The following is a 12,313-nucleotide window of genomic DNA, read 5'->3' on the forward strand; positions in this document are numbered from 1 at the left end:
TCGGGAGAATGTTCTGCAAAGTCTCCATCTTGAAGCATTCCTTCCGGACGAAGCAGTTCAGTGCCTTGAGGTCCAAAATCAGGCGATACATCCCTGAAGGTTTGGGGACCAGGAACACCCGCGAGTAGAAACCCTGTCCTCGAAACGGGAAAGGGACGGGTGTGATGGCCGCCTTCAGCAACAATTCATATAGAGCGGTTTCCATGGCCAACCTTCTGGTCCGTGACCTGGGAACCACAGTCCAAACCATGCCAGCCTGGACAGCCTCTCCAAATGGTGTCTAGAACCCTGGAATCCGATCACCACCTGTCACATACTGGAAAAACTGCCAGAGATGCCCGCCCACCGGCCTGCCAAAACCATCAGAATTTCTGTACTGGACCAGGACGTGAAGAGCGTGGAGGACCCCCGACCCCCCCTTTAATCTCCAAAAAGATAGAGAGGAAGGGTCAGGAAAGGACCTTCCGGTCACAGTGCCCACACCAGAGGAAGACTTCTTGGCCATTGAGGAAGGCTTGCGCTGCAACTTGTCAGCGTGCTTGTCAGCCCTAAACACTTTATGCACTTTATCTTCAAGAGAGTCACCAAAAGGTTTGGCCCAATCAAAAGGAATGTTTAGGGCAGCAGCCTTCTGAGAACCTTGAGAACCTTCCATTTTCTGATCCCGCACATGCACATGCCGCCGGCCGATACAACAGCCCCCATGGCCATGACCGAGTCGCGCACCCCATTAAATGCCAGATCGGACAAAATTTCAACTTGTCTCTGCATCTCGGATAACAACAGAGCACACTCAGAACCACCATCCACGGCCTTTTTCAATTTTCTGAAACCACAGAGTACAGTGTCTGCTGTGTAGGAACCATAGATATTTGCCTTGAGGGCCAGATGTGCCCCACCAAGAACCTTCTTCAGGCTAGAATTAACCCTACGGTTCACCAGATCCGGGATAGCTGCCTCCTCGGCTGACATAAAGGAGTGACCCACCAGGATGGAGAGGATATCATCCACCGCAACTGGATCTGACAGCAAAGTCTCACCCCCTTTCAACAGGTATAGAGTTTGGCCATAAAGTGTTGCATCGCAATCTTTTCTGGATCACGCCATTCCCGAAAGAATTTTACCCCGGATATCCGAAACCAATGGCAACCCCATCCTTGGGGTATGCCTATACTGGCGAATAGAAGGGTCAGTCCCTCCACCGGGACCAGGGGCTCTGATAACCCCATGCAGTCCCAAACTTGAGCAAGCGCATCCTCCACTCCCTCCCTGTCCAGATATTTCCCTTCTGCATCAGCCGTTGAGGAACAGAAAGAAGCCGAGGCCTCAGAGCCAGAAGATGAGGACGAAGAGGAAGACAGACGCTGTGTTTCCCTCCAGCATGATGCTTTAGCAGGCTCTTCAATTCCTTCCTGGTCAAGGAAACACGTTTTGACTTCTTCTTCCTCCTCCTGCGTGGTTCAGGTGAAGGTGAAGATAAGGAAGAAAACAGGACAAGGTGCCTGAACTTTTCAGAATGTTTACCCATAGTGTGCAAAGAGAAAAAACAGAACACAACCTTGTCAACTACACGTTTAAAACTGAAGGCCAGGAGAACTCCCACCAATGGCAAAGTTCAAACAATCTATCTCCATGGGATCCGTTCCATTACCCATAGAGAGCAAAGCACTGCCGGAGGCGGAGCCCACCCACCTCCAGAGAGGAACGTCGGGAAACAACTTCAAAAGGAGCCGGTGCAGCTGTGTATCAAACCTCGGCCCCACCGGCAGGAGTAGAAAACTTTTACAAATGCCCGAAATGTGGCTTGATTGCATGTTGTTACTAGTGGACCCCTGCTCTACCTGTTGAGCTATTGGGATACCCCTCACCTCCTTACCATACCCCAGGCCCTGCAGGACTCGGGTCGTAATGCCCACGCTCCGGTCCGGAGCCCAGCAAAGAACCGAGCAAGACAATGCCACTTAACCGGGAAGCCAAGCCTCGCAGGGGGCCCAGGAGCAGCGCCGCACCTGAGGGAGCCAAAGACCCCGCCACACAGCTCCACCAGGGGGCCAGCACTCATTGTTCCCCGGAGCTTCGCACCGGGAATAGTCCAACCTGCCAGAGGCAGGAAAAATGTACCTGGTTGGAGGGGAGGAGTAATAGGAGATAATAGAAATAAAAGAAGGTCCTGTGTCGGAGGCAGGGGCCTCATGAGGTAAGTACTGTGACGAGGAAGAGTGGACGTGGAGTTAAAGGACGTCGTGAACCACCTGCCGGCCACTGAAGCTGCATTGTAATGCCACTTTCACACAATGTGTTTCCTGCCTCGTGCTTTTCCTCTGGGCGGCCACCGATCCCAGGGAGCCCCTCTGCTTTGGCCTTACACTTAAATAAACTCGGTCTTGTGTGTTATATGCATCAAACCACTTCACAAAGACCTGCGATTACTGGTAAGCCTGTGCTTATTGTTGTTTAGTTGTACCTCCCTGCAACCCAAGGCATGTGTAAACATGGTCCATCCAATAGACTCCACTTACTAGTCTCTAGCGCCCTCTGCTGACAACATACAAGTACTACCAGTCTCATATTCTTTCGAAAGGGGTCCTTTTTATTTTTCATTATTTTTACATATCTGGTTTTCTTGAATTTCACAGAATATGTCATAATCTCGGTACAATAAAGGAAAACTCAAATTAGGTAATCTACTTGCCACTGAAATTAAACATTAAAAAATATAATCCATCTAAATCACCAGCCAAGAAGACACTAACGCGGTCATTGTGAAAAAGGTGTGAATTGCACTAAATTACTTGCACTGCAGAGTGCACAGTTTAGGTGCAAAACTGTGAGGTGGCCACTAACACTTTGCTTTTAGACCCCAGGGTATTATAGAGCCATTTGGAGGCAGAAAGAAGCACTAGATGGAACTGACATTTTAAGGATCCCTCCTGTGATTTCATAGTCGGGCGGATAGCTCAAGGGCAACGTGTTCGCGTTGGAAACAAGAGGACCTGGAGCACCACAGGTTCGATCCCTGGGTCTGGCTTAGAAACCGCAGGATATTAAGGCGTTATAAATAACCTATCATATTAAAAGGCACATTGTTTGAAAACTGCTTTAGATTTTCCTGTAGGTCTCAGGCCAGTAGAATAAGCACTTTTATTAGCACCTGATGGGTTCCACAGGAATCCATTGGAAATGCCACCTGCAAAGCATGATTTGCAGGCAGCATTGGCAAGTGTTAATCATACAAGATTAATTGCTGTGCCCACATGAGGTTAAAACATTTTTTTAATTAGATTGGATAACTAATAGACCAATTCTGTCGGGCTACAAGGTATTTTAATTTAAATGTCATCCAACCATATTTAATGAGACATCCTTCTATGAAATTGAGACCTTGTTATTCTGGATACAATTGAACGTATTACCAACATTAGAAGTGATGGGAGCAAGAGGTAACATCTCGAACGAACAAAGGTCATGTCGTTGAGTGTCAAAAATGTTGAAACGTTATATCACCTATTTGTGGAATGCGTGGTTTTGGCAGCCTGACGAATATTTGTTTTTAGTGACCTCATGATCAAAATGGGGAGGCCGTCTTGGGAGCGGCTGTGGCGGTTTGCAAATCAAATATTTGGGGAAGAAGTATTTTAATAGATTGATGCTTTAGGGTTGAAGTGTTATGAATTCATTCATAAATGCACAATACATACAAAATAAAAAAATAATTCATTTATTTTTATTATCTATTTTTACTGGGGACTGTAGATTGCAATTTGTAAATTGTATGATTGTTAAGGTTTTATTGCGATTGCTTGTTTTATTGGTTTGTAGAAATTGTACAGTGTGAAACGTTTCCGTCTTGTATTAATTGTATTCGAAACTAAAAACACACTATAAATAAATAAATGTACACGTTTCACAACATGGAGAGTAAAATTAAAGCGTAAAAGTGATGCCTCCGGGTTTCACTCTTTCATTTATCAGAAAAAGTTGGAAACTGCATGCAGGCCACCCACCAGCACATAAGTGCTGATGTTAGTGGTCCCCAGCCTGCAAGTGCTGCCTTACGCATCTGTACTGGGGTACACCTCTGTAAAGCGCTCATTTGCTTCTCAAAGCTAGGTCCGCCCTCAGTAAATAGCATAATAATTGGTACAAACAAATGCATTCGCCTCCTGCCATCTCTGCACGGCGGGAGACCTTTGCAAGGGATTGCCATGGAATCTGCCAGCTTTGAGCATATGCAGGAGCGTATATTACCAATGCATTCAGACCAGCAGCGAAACCATGGGCTGTCATGAATGCAATTGGGGTGCTGCAAACATACATGTCGGTCTGTGTCCACACTCGGCCTGTCAGAAACTTGAAAAGCCTCAGGAGTACTACATGCGGTGCAATCCCACGCGTAACCCCACGTGTGCCCAGCTTTAACATTTCATTTTGCACTCGGGGGTTTGGGAAATGACCCCCAAAGTCCAGGTAGAGGAAACCACAGGCCTACACCCAACAGGATGCAAGCTGTGGCCAGCTGTGGCCAGCTGTGGAATAGGCAGCCCCACGCGGCACCAACACACGCTGCCCTCCATTAAAAGATGCCAACGACCCTGAACATGAGTGCAGTACTAGCCACTTAATACATTAAAATATAGGGAGTAAAATAAAAACTCCCAACAATTTAGGAAATGGTGGGCCCATAGGAGGCTGCCCCCGACGTCCACTCACACAGCTCCACAGAGACGACCTGCTCAGTGGTGCCCGTTTAGCGGTGCCCCAAGAAGGAGAGCTCTACTATTCTAGCTGCCTGATATGAACAGGAACGTTTAGTTACAAAGGCATCTTTTCATTTGCATGGATCTGTAGGTGCGAGGAAGTATGGCTTACAAAAGAAAATCAGAGTTAAAATCATATATATATAATTCTGTAATGATATGATAAGATGGGTTATTTAGAACGTACACAGGGGTTTCTAAGCGCGGCTCCGGGGATCGAACCTGTGCTGCTCTGTGAGCACGTTGGCCCCGAGCTATCCTCCCGAAGGATGTCTGTGCATAGGGGCTCGGCCTGCTTCAACTCTCTGCCCATCCTCATCTGTAATTCTGCCTCAGTTCGACCTTCTGTCCCCCAGTGGAGAAACAGATGTCGCTGCTATTATATTCTCACATCTAAATCCTGAAAATGCCTGATTGCCTCGGCATGTTTCTTAGTTACTTTAGGTTGTGTGTTGTGAGTAAGCCCAGTGTGCATGGTGTGCTCATTAGTCACCTATTCACGCATGCAGCCATTTCATCACAGACATATGTGTTTATTTCTTTATTTATTTAGACATTTGTATAGCGCAACTAACCCAGGGGCATCCAGGGGATTTGTCAAAGGTAATTACTCTGTGGCCATTTCATGACATCAAAAGGCTCTTTGATTTTTTTGCAAAGGGAAAACAGCACCAACCCTCCTTGCTGATGTCTGCCCTTGTCTTGGTATTCATAGGGGTGCTTCCAAAGTCTACACCATGTGTGTAACAAGACTATCTGGGAGCGATGCAGTTCATTCAGGAAATCATTGATGGGTTTATGGTAGGGTTCGATAATGTGCTCTGCTCGTTAAGAGAAGAGTAACATTCTGCAAGGTACTAGCAACATGGGGGATGCTGGGCTGATGTGCAGGTTGGGGGTTCCAGTACATGGAATGGATGTGACAGGGGTGTTGCAAGGTCTGGAAAAGATCTGGGGCTACACTGATGTCGGGACTGGCGGGAGTCAGGGCTAGCTAGCCTATTGGTTGTAGCCCCTGACCTTCTATCCGGGCGACAACCAAAATACCCAGGGTTATAGCCCCTCGACCCCGCAGCCCCCTCTCTCATGGGTCTAAATATAAGAGTGTCACTTAGGGTAACGCTACTAGACGGGTATGAGTGGATTAAAAACACCTTGTGTCAATTTGTCAAATGACGACGAGTCCCTGATCGTGTTTCCCTCTGGAAGCTGATTATGGTTAAAGCAATCTAAATACATGGAAGGGGAAAAAGAGGGAGCAATGAAAAACAGTGACACACAGGCGCTAATTATACTTGCTCGTGTGTAACCATGGCCCCTTATTATTACTGATGACAGCAAACCCCTATGCTATGGCACTGACATTGTATTGTATTGTACTGTATTTTGTTATTTATATAGCGCTCTTTCCCCACTAGTGTGGCCTCAATGTGCTGTTCCCTTGGTTGAACGCCCTTGGCGACCGTAGTCGAAGTAGTTAGATATTCTAGGGGATTATCTTAGAGGCGTGTGTGCATGTTGCCATTCTAAGACTTGGGTGGCTGGCAAGGCCCGACCGAGCAGCCCAAGAAAGGTCAGACACATGGGTGGGTGCTGGTGAGGGATTGAGGTAGATTGCTCTTGTTGAGAGAGTCTGTGAGGCCAGCTATACTGGGTTCCTTTCAAGCGGTGCTCGCTGTATGCTAGTGGCAGAGGTGTTGTGGTATGTCAGGTGTTTCAGTCTGGGCGGCTGTGTGTGCGTTGCTTGATGGGCACTCCTAATATGTTGTTGTACTTAGATTGTTGAGGCCATTATGTACTTCAGTTTAAAAAAGGTGGTATGTAGAAAGGGTAGCACTGGTAGCAGAGGCGTTGCTAGGGGGGAGTCTTGAGGGGGCTATAGCCCCAGGTCTTTGGTTGTGGCCCCGGATAGAAGCTCAGGGGTTACAACCAAAAAGGCTAGCTAGCCCCCAATCCCGACAGTCCCAAAATTAGCGTAGCCCTGGATCTTTCCCAGATCTGGCAACACCCCTGACTGGTAGCGAACAAAGTCATGGAGGCCAAGCCGGCTTTATCAAACACAGAAATTGGGGCAACAACCTGCATAGGTACCTCGATGGACGATATCACACAAAGACACAAGCTGAGAGCCATCTCTTATGGAGATTGGGCTCCAGGAATGCTTTGAGCAATGTTGGCCGGAAGTGTCCCCTAAAAAGAGTGCTGCACTTGAGTTTCACTTTTTTTTAGACAACATGCTGCTTCTGTCCACTCCTTCAAGTGCAGGGCTTACCAGTTCAGTAGGGGAGTGTTGGGCTACAAATAAACTGGAGTCCTCCCAGTACCCATTATCCAAATCTTCCTCACTACCAGCCGGCCAGATCCCTAGAACCTGCTGGTGACTTTACAGCAAAGACTGCGGGACAGATCCTTGGGCCCAACACGGGTTCAAATCCCAGTCCCGCGCTTAGAGACTGGTCTCCGGTATTAAGCGCGTGATAAAAGATTAATGAATGAATTGCATGTGTTTTGGGTGCATATCACAGGAACATCAAGGCTCCTCTCTTTGGAACAATGCCCCTTGATGTTTACCTGCAGCCTTCTCACCTATGGTTCAGAAGGTAACTAAAAACATTCCTGTTCCATCTTTCCTGCGGCATGATTGGCCATTCATCAGTGAAATCCCGCCCACCTGGGGATGCCTGTGACGCTCTTCCTCCTGACCGCCTAGACCTGTAGGTTTGTGCTCTGAAGTGACCATTCATGGCACAGTGCCCATCCGAAACTAGATATAGAAGAGTGGGACGCGTAACACTCTTATCGAAAGTACAATGTATACTGGAAGGGATCACATGTGGAAAGGGCGAGAACTTACAGGCTCTTTCTATATGTACCCCAAGGTGCCTAAGTGCTGCGGAGCAGGTCCACTACTTCTTAATTTGTGTATGAATGGTCTTGAGAAAATATATGGGTTTCCTTTACCATGGATGCCAGTCATGTTGCTAGGAGGTTCATTCCATGCCTGGCCTACGAGAATGAGATTGTTTTAGTCGATCAGTCCCCGCCGGCGGATCAGAAATCCTTGTGTGGCGATGCCAACTTTAGGCTAAAAAGGCACTCGATTGATAACCCTGTTAAATCCCAAGTAATGGTTATAAGCCAGAGTAAGACCCCCGAGATATGCAGTGGTGGCGCGTGCCTGGCCAGGTTTAATAACTAGGACTATTTACCGAGTCGATTTTCAAGTTGATGCGGTCATTACTTTGACTAAACAGGTAAATGCCGGTATTCTTAGTTTTATCTGCAACTTAAGTAGCCAATACGGTTCTCCTAATAGACAAAATGTTATTGGCAAATTCCTTCGGCTCTACCCGATACGCAGAAGGGATTCGGACCCTTTCATCTTTAACATTACTGCCCAAAAATGAAGGTAGGTTTCTTAAGACTTTTCTAGGTGTTTTTGAGGCTATGTGTTATAAAACACAGTCTAAGTCTTCAGTCTCGAAGCTTAAGCTAGCTCCTGTCCATCTATGGCTAAAAATATAGCAGCATAGACAAACGAAAGCACTCCATTAAATAGACAAATGCTTAAAGACATGGTAGACTCTTCTACTCCCCTAACTAAAATCTACCCTTCAGTGTTTAGGTCTTTCGAGAGTTTTTAATGATGTGACTGCCCAAGAGTCTATCTTTAGTTAAGTGAAAAGGAGTGTGTGGGAGCCCCTCTACTGAGTACGCACCTGCGTCAAATATGGAGTTCTCACACTCAGGAGGGTCTACAACCATGTGTTAGATCACTGCACCCCTCACAGAGGGGAAATATCCATTTGCATATCAGTCTTTGTCCCACCCACGAGGGCAGTCCAGCACGGAAATGCTAGGCAATTCTCCTCTGAACAAGAGTGCCATCAGCAACCCCAGACACGTGTTTCAACCGAATCGGGCCTCATCAGTGAAGTGAAGCTGAGCCTCTCTAAGACGCACTGAGCAAAGAGTCCAGGTCTGGATTACCCTGGGTTACTTAGGCTGAAACTCCAAGTTCTACAAAGTTACAAAGGAATGTGGGAGCCCCTCTACTGAGAACAGTGGTCGAAGTGTATGAAAAGAAGTAGTGGAACTATGCTCCCTACTGGTCTGCACCGATCCCCACAAAGCCCATTGCCGCGCCCCCTCCCATTTTTTAATACAAACCCCAAAACACACGTGCCTGCTGTTTAAGGTAGCCTCCAATGCAGTGCACTGAAAGTGCAAGTTCCAACTTATTCCTACACTTTTATTTTAAAACGAAACCGTTCCGCAGCGGTTTCTTTTTAAAATAAAAGTATACGAACGGTAAAACTGAATATAAAGAAGTACAGGAGCACCGCTCCCGACCGATCCCGCCCAATTCGACCACTGACTGAGAATGAACATGGGTGAACTACCCTGTTCTATGAAATGTCTTCCACTCAAACTCTTTAGTTACTCAAGCTTTCCTGCAAAGATAATATTTCTCTTACTATTATTACGGCAGTTATTGAGCGTGGATCTAGCTCCGAGAAGCAATGCAGCGCTTTACAAGTCTTATGGGGAAGTACAGGTCGAGGGACGCAAATGGCAAGGGATCGATACAAGGGAGAGGGGAGCCAGCAACTGTACTCGGTGATTGCTTGACACTCAAATTCAACTTTTTGTCCATTTGTTCACTCAGCTCTAAATGATGTTAATTTGGTGTGTAGTCTTGATTGTCGAGCAAGGAAGTTAATTACAAGACTAAGCTTTCATCAACTAGCCCTTGCAGCAAATCAATTGGCCTGAAGGAGGGATGCAGACGAAACATGTAGCTGTGATGTGCGATACGTGTCTCTTCTGCGCTAAATTTCCCACACCGCAGGTCTGCAGCGCGGTGCTACATGCTGTTTGTAAGGCTGCCCCACCCATTTATCTCCACTCAAAGGGAGGGGATTCCCATCGTCCCTGCCCCTCACCTTCCATCCCCTTTTGATTTGTGGCGTCCTCTGCTCTCCCCATGTAGCGTCTCATGCCGGACCCCCTTAGACCCTATGTCATGTCCTCTACCAGCCCCCTTACCTTCCGACTGCCTTCGTTAGTGCCCGCTTTCTCCCCCCTCCTCCTAGACTTACACATCTGCCTTTACTGCGATTAGCAGCACGGTATACAGCGGTGTGGCGCGGCACGGTCGGTGCATTAGAGGCCAGTGCTGGCTTATTCTTCTGTGAGTGGCACACAGGTCCCAGTACATCTTCTCTAACTCCCTTGATTAGGTCCCTTCTTTTCAGCAGTTCAGAGTCACACAGTTTTACATTATCCTCATGGACAGTCGCGACTGCTGGGGCCTAGAACATTTGCTGGCAGCGATGAGGAAAGTTAGGGAGAGAAAACTCCCTCAAATGCTTTTTATCCTAATACGATCTGTTGATTTCATCGTTCCTGCTGTTGATTTCTGTAAATGTACGAGCAAATCTCATGTTTTATGAATGTTCATTATTCGAAATAGCATATTGTACTACAATGAATACTGCTGAGACATACAGGTTGCAACATTTTACAATGTTCGTGCAACCAAACAGTGTGCTTTTTATCAATAGCGTGGGTTTGAAAAGAACACACAACCTTTAGCTCTTATAAAAGCAATGCTCTGTTTATTTCGTGATCTCAAAAGCAATGCTTAATGTTGAGCACTGGCCTATAATTAAAATAAAATAGAACATAAACACAGTTTTCGATCCTACAGCCTGGTTCTCTGGTCCTTTATGAGAACTGTCAGAACCCTGTGAGCCCCAGCCTCTGCAGAGCCTATCTGCACCCCCTCAAGTTCACCTGTACAGAGAATGCCCCATCAGTGTGATGGCGGTATTAATGCAGGTCACATTTGATTGCAATGCATGTCTACAAATTCCAGGCCGGTCTCCACCTCTGGCGATGCCTTTATCGCTGCTGCTCTCATTTTACTTTTAACCATCAAAACACAGCACCGCCTCCCCCTCAAGATATCAGTGTCTTTTTTGTCTCGTCAAGTGGCTGTCGACAGTGAGTGGGGTGGCTCTAGCAATTATGCACCTAACAACGCGACTCTCACACTCAAAGAGAGGCAGAGGTAGAGACATAGAGAGAGGAAAAGAGAGAGATAGAGAGAAAGAGAGAGGGACCGAGTGAGAGCGAGTAGAGAATGAGTTAAGAAAGAGAGAATGAGAGAGCGCAAGAGAGAACATGAGGGAGAGACAGGGAGGGCAAAAAAGAGTGTAGAGCGAGTGAGAATGAAAGAGGAGAAAGAGAGAGGGAGAGAGAGGGAGAGAAAGAGAGTGTAGAGAAAGAGAGTTAAGAAAGACAGAAAGAGAGAGATGGCATGAGGGAGAGAGACTGGGAGTGAAAGATAGAGTAGAGAGAGAAAGAGTGAGAGAAAGAGGGTGAAAGAAAGAGACAGAGAGAGTCTGAGGGAGAGAGAGTGAGAGGAAAGAGTACAGTAAGAAAGAGTGATACAGTGAAAAAGAGAAGAGAGTGAGATAGGGAAAGAGAGAGGGGAGAGGGGGAAAGAAAGGGAGTGAGAGAAAGAGTAGAGTGGAAAAGAGACGAGAAAGAGAGCGAGAGAGTGAGAGAAAGAGTGTAGAGGAGCAGCGGCATGCCCCTGCAGTAAAGCCTGTCCCCTTACCTCCCATATGTTGGAGACCTGAGATTTTGCCATGTTTGACACCTGCAGTTGTGCCATTACTGAAGCATGTGTTCGAGAGAAGATACCCATTGAGACACATTAAAACATTCACATTAAAATAACACCTGCGAATACCGCACGACCACATTGTATGTCGCTGCTTCGTTAAGCACTCGTGTTACACTCCATTTATGTATATGTTATCCATGCCCAATTGGGAAATGTTTTTTCAATGACGTTCTAGCACCCATCGGATGCATGCGACTACACTGCTTCTTTTTCAAAAGCGGGTTATTCGCTGATTCTATACCCCATAATGTTTTAGATACGCATCGCTCAGTCCCCGTTCAGTTCCTTATCTGCGTCAGCGGTTGTGTCAGCGGTGGTGTCAGGCGCAACACATCTATAATGCATTTTGGGCTCAACACAAAACATATTTTACGTAGCGAATTATCAGTGTTAGCTTTTTCCAAACACTCATGAGCATCCTGCTGTGGATCATTAATTTTATGTCGGTAGCACCACCTGTAAAAGTGTTGTTTTAAACACGCCCTCTTTACGTTGGCCGAAATCCCCTGGGTGGCACGAATATCAGCGCAAAGAAGGACCTGCATGTCCATATCGATCTTCATTAGCACAATACAATCCTTACACAGATTGATATCTGCCGGGTTTTCAATTTGTTTTGAACAACAAACGCATTGAATAGGGCCTTTGTCTTGAAGGCCATCCAGGCCTTACGCAGGCTACTTTCAAAATACCCTGGGGTTTCAAACCACCTGGAACAGCAAGCGCAATAAATATTAATAGTCTCTGCCGTGGTCTGGTTCGACCCAGCCCCGCACAATTGGCCCTATTTTTCATCAGGGTTCCGGATGCCGGAGCCTGTCTCCGTAATCATCCCTGCATCAGCCGAAAGTGCTGTGGC

Source organism: Ambystoma mexicanum, chromosome 2q (genome assembly GCF_040938575.1).
Source record: "Ambystoma mexicanum isolate Mex_15411 chromosome 2q, UKY_AmexF1_1, whole genome shotgun sequence".
Classification (NCBI taxonomy): domain Eukaryota; kingdom Metazoa; phylum Chordata; class Amphibia; order Caudata; family Ambystomatidae; genus Ambystoma; species Ambystoma mexicanum.